The 7203-nt window shown below is 42.3% G+C and overlaps 1 long non-coding RNA gene across 1 annotated transcript in view; it reads right to left on the reverse strand.

Moving 5' to 3' along the window:
* Nucleotides 1-7203, reverse strand: part of LOC132534751 (uncharacterized) — a 326831-nt gene that overhangs the window by 36649 nt on the left and 282979 nt on the right. The window lies entirely within an intron of this gene.

Here is a 7203-nt window from a genome sequence, read left to right on the forward strand (position 1 = left end):
CTACCAACTTCCAAAATTAAGTAAAGAGGAACTATTTAACATGAATAGGCTCATCACATCTAATGAAATTGAAAGAGTTATCAAGAACCTTCCCAAGAATAAAAGTCCTGAACCAGATGGTTTTACAAATGAATTCTACAAAACCTTCAAAGAAGTACTAATAACTCTACTTTTAAAAGTCTTCCAGAAGATTGAAGACACAGGAATACTCCCTTACAGCTTCTATGAAGCCAACATCACTCTGATACCAAAAGCAGACAGGGACACAACCAAAAAACAAAACTACAGACCAATATCTCTGATGAACATAGATCCTAAAATACTGAACAAAATTCTTGCCAACCAGATACAGAGTATATTAAGAAGATTGTTCATCATGACCAAGTGTGGTTTATGCCAGGCATGCAAGGTTGGTTTAATATAAGTAAATCAATCAACGTGATCCACCACATCAATAAAAGCAAGACCAAAAACCACATGGTCATATCAATAGATGCAGAGAAAGTCTTTGACAAAATACAACATCCTTTTATGATCAAAACACTACAAAAAATGGGAATATATGGAAAAGTCCTCATGATAGTGGAGTCTATATATAGCAAACCTACAGCCAACATCATACTCAATGGTGAAAAACTGGAAGCATTTCCCCTCAGATCAGGTACTAGACAGGGCTGCCCACTATCACCATTATTATTCAACATAGTGTTGGAAATTCTTGCCATAGCAATCAGGCAGGAGCAAGGAATTAAAGGGATACAGATTGGAAGAGAAGAAGTCAAACTCTCCCTATTTGCAGATGACATGATAGTATACATAGAAAAACCTAAGGAATCCAGCAATTATCTTTTGGATACCATCAGGCAATACAGTAAGGTGTCAGGCAACAAAGTTAACATTCAAAAGTCAGTGGCATTACTCTATGCAAACATTAAGGTAGAAGAAGATGAAGTCCAGAAATCAATTCCTTTCAGTATAGGAACAAAAACAATAAAATATCTAGGAGTAGATATATATACCTAACCAAAGAAGTGAAGACTTGTATACTGAAAATGAGTCACTACTCAAGGAAATTAAACAAGACACAAAGAAGTGGAAAGATATTCCATGTTCATGGGTTGGAAGAATCAACATCATCAAAATGAATATACTACCCAGAGGCATATACAAATTTAATGCTATCCCCATCAAGATCCCAACCACATTTTTTAGGAGAATAGAACAAATGCTACAAATGTTTATCTGGAACCAGAAAAGACCTAGAATTGCCAAAACAATCTTGAGAAGAAAGAACAGAACTGGAGGCATCACACTCCCAGATCTCAAACTGTATTATAGGGCCATTGTCATCAAAACTGCTTGGTACTGGAACATGAATAGACACACTGGCCAGTAGAATAGAATTGAAGGCCCAGAAATAAGCCCCCACACCTATGGACATCTAATCTTTGACAAAAGTGCCCAGACTATTAAATGGGGGAGAGCAGAGTCTCTTCAACAAATGGTGTTGGAAAAAATGGGTTGAGACATGCAGAAGAATGAAACTGAACCACTATATTTCACCAAATACAAAAGCAAATTCCAAGTGGATCAAGGACTCGAACATTAGACCACAAACTATGAGATACTTAGAGGAAAATATTGGCAGAACTCTTTTCTGCATAAATTTTAAAGATATCTTCAATGAAACAAATCCAATTACAAAGAAGACTAAGGCAAGCATAAACCTATGGGACTACTTCAAATTAAAAAGCTTCTGCACAGCAAAAGAAACCACTACCCAAACCTAGAGACCCTTCACAGAATGGGAGATCTTTACATGCCACACATCAGACAAGAGGTTAATAACCAAAATAAATAAAGAGCTTGCCAAACTCAACAACAAGAAAACAAATCACTCCATCCCCATCCAAAAATGGAGAGAGGATATGAACAGAATATTCAACACAGAAGACATCCACAAGGCCGAGAAACACATGAAATAATGCTCCAAGTCTTAATGTCAACAATAAGATACCACTTCACTCCTGTGAGAATGTCAGACAACAGATAGGTAACAACAGCAAATGCTGGAGAGCTTGTGGGGCCAAAGGAACCCTCCTGCACTGCTGGAGGGAATGACAAAACCTATGTGTAGAGCAGTCTAGAGAACTCTCAGAAGCCTAGAAATGGACCTACTCTATGATAATGCAATTCCTCTCCTGGGGATATATCCTAAGGAACCCAACACACTCATCCAAAAAGATCTGTGTCCACATATGTTCTTAGCAGCACAATTTGTAATAGCCAAAACCTGGAAGCAACCCAGGTGTCCAACAACAGTTGAGTGGCTGAGCAAGTTGTGGTATGTATATACAATGGAATACTACTCAGCTACAAAAAGTGGTGACTTCACCATTTTCAGTTGATCTTGAATGTACCTTGAAAGATTCATGTTAAGTGAAGTAAGTCAGAAACAGAAAGATGAATATGGGATGATCTCACTTTCAGGCAGAAGCTAAAAAACAAGATCAGAAAAGAAAACACAAGTAGAACCTGAACTGGAATTGGCATATTGCACCAAAGTAAAAGACTCTGGAGTGGGTGGAGGGGGAGAATATAGTCCAAAAGGGATGACAGAGGACCTAGTGGGGGTTGTATTATTATATGGAAAACTGGGACATGTTATGCATGTACAAACTATTGTATTTACTGTTGAATGTAAAACATTAATTACCCAATAAAGAAAATTTTTTAAAAAAAATATTTTTTATATAAACGCACAAAAAATAAATATTAAAAAAAGTAAATAGAATGTGTGTGTCCCACACAGTGAAGAAGATACCCCCATGGGAAGATTTTTTTCTTTAGAAATACAAACGTCTCTTTCAAAGGGGAACCCTCACCAATTTCAGGAGCCCCTCCTATGGAATTCTCCTTTTTCAAAGGCACATTTGGGGGAGGCTCCCCTTCCCAAACACACATCAATAAGGAAGGGATCCTCCTCCTTCCTCCTACTCCTCCTAGTTATCCCAGCTCTCTCTCCTTCCTCACACCCCTTCTTTAATGAATCACAAATATAAAGGTCACAAGAGGAGATGTCTTAAATACCTCTGAGAAGAAGTAAGTGAGTGGGCCTTGAATCTTACAGTAAACTAAAATGGGTCTTGGTCCTTGAGAAAAGCAGAGACAGAGGAAAATGGGTGAGAGATGTAAGCCAGATGGTGAAGGTCAAGGGCAGGGAAGGAAGTCAAGGTATAGAAGAGATCTAACTGAGCACATTCATTTCCTAGGGAGAGAGCTGGAGAGGCCCCTCCTCTAGGAAGAAGGAAGCCAGGACCCCCTCAAAAGAGCTTCTTTTAAAAAATTTTTTATTTTCCTTTTGTTGCCCTTTTTTAAAATTGTTGTAGTTATTATTGTTGTTGTTATTAATGTCATTGTTGTTGGATAGGACAGAGAGAAAGGGAGAGAGGAGGGGGAGGACAGAGAGGGGGAGAGAAAGATAGACACCTGCAGACCTGCTTCACCACTTGTGAAGCGACCCCCCTTCAGGTGTGGATTTGGGGCTTGAACCAGGATCCTTATACTGGTCCTTGAGCTTTACACCACCTGCACTTAACCCACTGTGCCTGACTCCCTCAAAAGAGCTTCTAAAGGAGGTCCACTCTACCCTGCTTGGCAAAGAAACAGCACTCTCTGTAGTTTCTTTTTCAGGCTTCAAGTCTGAGGGGGATACCCTGACAAAACATTCATTTTAGAGGCAGAGTTTCTGGGGTCCTCTGTGGGCTCCATGTTGGACTCTTGGGAATAAGTTCACTGCCTCTCCCCAGTGAACTCTCCCTGAAATCTGCCCAGGTCCCCCATTACCCCTGGCCCATGAGCCAGAGCCCTGGAGCTAACAGGGGCAGTGTCACCCACCATGAAGCTGTGCTTGCTCACAACTCTGTTCTGTGATTGTGGACTAACTAGTCTGCCTAGCTCTGCTTCTTTGAGAATTTTCCAGAACCAATCTCCATCTCTTGCGTTTTAGTAACAGCACTGTGATTTGAGTGGTGAACGACCTAAGGAGGTCACATGGAGGAGTTGTCAAGGTCACCTCGCTGATGGAGTCTGGAGACCAGACCTTTTATCTCTAAATTCTTTCACCCCTAGATTCACCTAGTTTCCCAAATCCTGAGCTGGAAACCTCAAGAGCAGCTCAAGGAATGAGACTTTGCATTAATTTGATTATTCTCATTCAAAGGCTTAATTCTAAATTCTTGCATCTGAAGGAGTAATTCCAACTATTCAGGCACCAACCTTAGGCTGTTGGGGGCAAGAGCTGTGAAATGCTCCAGTGTATGGTGTTTCCTTTGCTCCTTATCACCCCACCTCCCCATCCGGCCAGTTTTAAGAAGGGATTCAACACACATTTCAAGTGTGTCTCTTTTTCTCTCTAAGTATTCCCACCTCTGCACTAATGCTGCAGGGGAGGCTTCCTGGGAACTGTAACAGCATCAAGCAGCCTCACAACTGGGGGCAGGGAGCAGGGGAGGCAGTTCCTTCTTCCTCCCCAGATTTTGTGAGTGTGAGTCTCACTTCTTCCATCTGGGAGTCCTTCACACAAAGACAAACTCACACAATTGTCAGTCTTTAGTGTGGAGGGAGGAGGAGAAAGCAGCTCCCAGCAGCAGGGCTGACCTTTTAATGGGGAAGCCGGCTATCCCAACTCTCAGCTCCCCATCCCTCCTTTCCTGGCAGCCTAGGAGAGCTGACAATGAATGAGAAGCCTGTCCAGTGGGGGACTCTGGGGAATTCCTGGGAAACAGGGAAACCCCCGCAGGAGATTTGGCTCAATTCTAGACTGAATGACACAGAAGGACCTGGAGGAGGACGCAGGACTGCTTCCCAGCCTTCTCCTTCTTTCCTGGGGGTGACGGTGGGGAGGGGGTTGCACAATTAGGGGGAGCAAAATTTGTTGTGCCAATTTTTGTATGTCTCTTTGGCACAAGGATTATTTTAGGCTGGTTATTTTTAAGAAACAACTGACATAGGAAAGGCTCCAGAAAACTGAGCAGCAGTTAATCTTTTGTAAGAGACACTGCATGTAGAAAGATAAATCTCCGTTTGTAAGTGTGGACTGGGGAGAAGGGGGTGCCCACAGCCCTTTATCCCTTGTCTACAGAGAAGGCTGCTAGTTGCAGCTGCACCATCTGACCCGTTTACTGAGCCGCTCCTGCTGACATCCCATAACTATCCCCACCCCCCCCACACAACCTTCATTTTTAGTTGAAAATGTTATTTAAAGTAGGTATTTAAGCCATTTCAATGAGTTACTAGGTATTCTTGGAACTCCCCATATACTGTGGAAGTATATATGTTATTAAACTTTGGTTTGTTTTTATCCTGTTAATCTGTCTTTTATCACAGAAATGTCTCCACCAAGAAGCCAGAAAAGGTAGAGGTAATACCATTTTCCCTTCCCTACAGTAGAGAACAAACCATAAGGGCTGTCGCCATCTTCCTGAAAACACTTGTTTTGTTTTTTCTTGCCCTTTATACACAATAGCATTTCTGGATTCTCTCCATCTCCTGGTTTTTACATGGCTTGAAAGAGGAAGAAAAAAAAAAACCCTGACTTTTTGTTATTGTAGCCCAACATTTATACTGCACTGAGTACCCTGACAGTGTAATACAAGGAGAGGGTCAGAACAGGGTGTAAATAATGGTTTTTGTCCTTTGCTAGGGTATCCTTGGGTGTATCACTCAAGCGCTTTCTGCCTCTGTTTCTCCAGCTCTAACATGCAAACCACCCCATGTCCTTCCCATGGGAACAGCCACGGTAAGGATGCAGTGCGATGATAGATGAGACAGCCAAGTAGTATGTCAAGCATGAAGGACTCAGTGACGCAGAGGGATCCTCCCTGGCATAGGATCTCCCTGCACTGAACTGGGAGCCCCAGGAAGGCACTGCCCTGGACTTTTGGAACTGTTCTTACAGTTCCTTATCTCTCTTTTTCTAAACACCTTTGTCCTACACACACAAGGCCACGCATTCCTTTCACTGTCACTCACCCATCCCACTTAAGCATCAAGTAAAAAGTTAAGCTGCTTTCTGCTGCAGGCTGCTGTTGGGGTGTGAAAGAAATCACCCTGCCCCTCTCTGGACTCTGCAGAAGCTGGGGAAATAGTCAAGCACACACAAAGCAGACTGATAAGAGAAAGACTATGGGGAGATACTCATTGCATGTATACTTCCTGTACACATGGAGAGGGAGAAAAACGAAGTAACTTGCCACATGGCGGTTCTTAGACACTATGTCAGCTAAAACACAAAGGACATGAGGGCAGGTCAGTTAGGGAGCTTATCAGGAAGGCACAGTGAGACAAGGGGATACAGATTGAACTCTTTCTTGGTCTAGACCTTTCCTAGTGCTGGGAGACACCCTGAAGGTGTTACCAGGAGGTTAACAGATAGGAAAATTATAGATTATTTCAGTAGAAGTTGGTGGGGGGGTCCAAACCCGCCTTACAAAGAGCAAATTACTACTAGTTACTTGCAGATCAGCTAAAGATGTTAAACCACCCTGGAGGGACCCAAGATCAAAATGTGAACTTGTGGTCAAGTATGTTCTGCCAACGACAACCAACTTGAGCTACACCTGTCATACTCAGGAAAATCAGGGCCATAAGTAAATATCACCAAGCTTATGGAGAATGACACCCACTTGTCAATAACCATAAAGGAACAGACACAGAGAGAAGGGACAGGTAGCTAAAGATGGTCCTCACGTCTTGCCAAAGAGGTAGACTTCTCAGATGAAAAGTTTTTCCCTGTTAATAACCTTAATTCTGAGTAATACCACCAAGTTCCATTCTTCTAGGTAGTTAAAAAAAAGGTAAAAGATTCTCTCAAGCCTGTGGTCCAGGAGGTGGCACAGTGGATAAAACAGTAGGCTCTCAAGCATGAGGTCCTGAGTTCAGTCCCTGGCAGCACAAGTACCAGAGAGATGTCTGCTTCTTTCTCTCTATCTTTCTCATCAATCAATAAATAAAATCTTAAAAAATTATATATATATTATTCTCTCAAGCCTTCAGGGCCTTACTTTGCTTTGGCTTAAATCACTCCACATGCCAGTGTGGACAGACCTATTCTGAACATCTTAGGAGGCCTGGCCTTGGACAGCAAGGAAACCGGAAGAGCTCCTGATGCCCAGTGTGTCTCTCCTATGTTTTTTACTCACC

This window comes from Erinaceus europaeus, chromosome 19 (assembly GCF_950295315.1).
Source record: "Erinaceus europaeus chromosome 19, mEriEur2.1, whole genome shotgun sequence".
In the NCBI taxonomy this organism is placed as follows: domain Eukaryota; kingdom Metazoa; phylum Chordata; class Mammalia; order Eulipotyphla; family Erinaceidae; genus Erinaceus; species Erinaceus europaeus.